Source organism: Hyla sarda (genome assembly GCF_029499605.1).
Source record: "Hyla sarda isolate aHylSar1 chromosome 1 unlocalized genomic scaffold, aHylSar1.hap1 SUPER_1_unloc_22, whole genome shotgun sequence".
Classification (NCBI taxonomy): Eukaryota; Metazoa; Chordata; class Amphibia; order Anura; family Hylidae; genus Hyla; species Hyla sarda.
In genome coordinates this window covers 155086-157500 of record NW_026607584.1, presented here as the reverse complement: position 1 = coordinate 157500, position 2415 = coordinate 155086, and positions in this window count along the sequence as shown.

Below are 2415 nucleotides of genomic sequence, written 5' to 3'. Positions count from 1 at the left end.
AGGGCTGGATATAAGGTCAGGATATGAGGACGGGATATGAGGACTGGATATAAGGTCAGGATATGAGGACGGGATATGAGGTCGGGATATCAGTGAGGATGGGATATAAGGGCTGGATATAAGGGCAGGATATGAGGATGGGATATGAGGACTGGATATAAGGTCAGGATATGAGGACGGGATATGAGGTCGGAATATGAGTGAGGATGGGATATAAGGGCTGGATATAAGGGCTGGATATGAGGACGGAATGAGGTCAGGATATGAGTGAGGATGGGATATGAGGACTGGATATAAGGTCAGGATATGAGGACGGGATGAGGACAGGATATGAGGAAGGGATATGAGGACGGGATATAAGGTCAAGATATGAGGACAGGATGAGGACAGGATATGAGGAAGGGATATGAGGACTGGATATAAGGTCAAGATATGAGGTTGAGATATGAGGACGGGATATGAGGAAGGGATATGAGTACAGGATATAAGGTCAAGATATGAGGTCGAGATATGAGGACAGGATACGAGGATGGGATATGAGGACAGGATATGAGGACAGGATATGAGATCGGGATATAAGGTCACGATAGGAGGACGGGATATGAGGACGGGATATGAGGACGGGATATGAGGTGTGTGATCATCGTGATTCTGCTACTGGGACCCCCTGATCTCCGTGCAGCAACCGGCATTCTGAAAGTTTTTTTCAGAATGCTTGGTTTAGGCAGCAGTGGTTGTGACGTCACACCACACCCCCTCATGATGTCCCCTCACGCCCCCTCCTATAGACATGAATGGAGGGGGCGTGACGTGACATTGCAAGGGGGCTTGGTGTGACGTCACATCTCCGGACGCCCAAATCCAGCGTTCTAAACATACTGTAGAATGCAGAGTGCTGCTCAGAGATTGCAGGGGGTCCCAGCGGCGGGAGCCCCTCGATCAGACATCTTATTCCCCCGCAATCACACATCTTATCCCCCCGCGATCACACATCTTATTCCCCCGCGATCAGACATCTTATTCCCCCGCAATCACACATCTTATCCCCCCGCGATCACACATCTTATTCCCCCTCGATCAGACATCTTATTCCCCCGCAATCACACATCTTATCCCCCCGCGATCACACATCTTATCCCCCGCGATCAGACATCTTATTCCCCCGCAATCACACATCTTATCCCCCGCGATCACACATCTTATCCCCCCGCGATCACACATCTTATCCCCCGTGATCACACATCTTATCCCTCGCGATCACACATCTTATCCCCCCGCGATCACACATCTTATCCCCCCCGTGATCACACATCTTATCCCCCGTGATCACACATCTTATCCCCCTCGATCAGACATCTTATCCCCCGCGATCACACATCTTATCCCCCTCCCGCGATCACACATCTTATTCCCCCGCAATCACACATCTTATCCCCCCGTGATCACACATCTTATCCCCCTCGATCAGACATCTTATCCCCCGCGATCACACATCTTATCCCCCTCCCGCGATCACACATCTTATCCCCCGCGATCACACATCTTATCCCCCTCCCGCGGTCACACATCTTATCCCCCTCCCGCGATCACACATCTTATCCCCCCCTGCGATCACACATCTTATCCCCCGCGATCACACATCTTATCCCCCCGCGATCACACATCTTATCCCTCCGCGATCACACATCTTATCCCTCCGCGATCACACATCTTATCCCCCGCGATCACACATCTTATCCCTCCGCGATCACACATCTTATCCCTCCGCGATCACACATCTTATCCCCCTCCCGCGGTCACACATCTTATCCCCCTCCCGCGATCACACATCTTATCCCCCCCTGCGATCACACATCTTATCCCCCGCGATCACACATCTTATCCCCCCGCGATCACACATCTTATCCCTCCGCGATCACACATCTTATCCCTCCGCGATCACACATCTTATCCCCCGCGATCACACATCTTATCCCCCGCGATCACACATCTTATCCTCCTCGATCAGACATCTTATCCCCCGCGATCACACATCTTATCCCCCGTGATCACACATCTTATCCCCCGCGATCACACATCTTATCCCCCGCGATCACACATCTTATCCTCCTCGATCAGACATCTTATCCCCCGCGATCACACATCTTATCCCCCGTGATCACACATCTTATCCCCCGTGAGCACACATCTTATCCCTCCGTGATCACACATCTTATCCCCCTCCCGCGATCACACATCTTATCCCCCGCGATCACACATCTTATCCCCCCGCGATCACACATCTTATCCCCCCGCGATCACACATCTTATCCCCCCGCGATCACACATATTATCCCCCCCCCCGCGATCACACATCTTATCCCATATCCTTTACATAGGGGATAAGATGTCTGCGGGCGGAGTAACACTTTAACC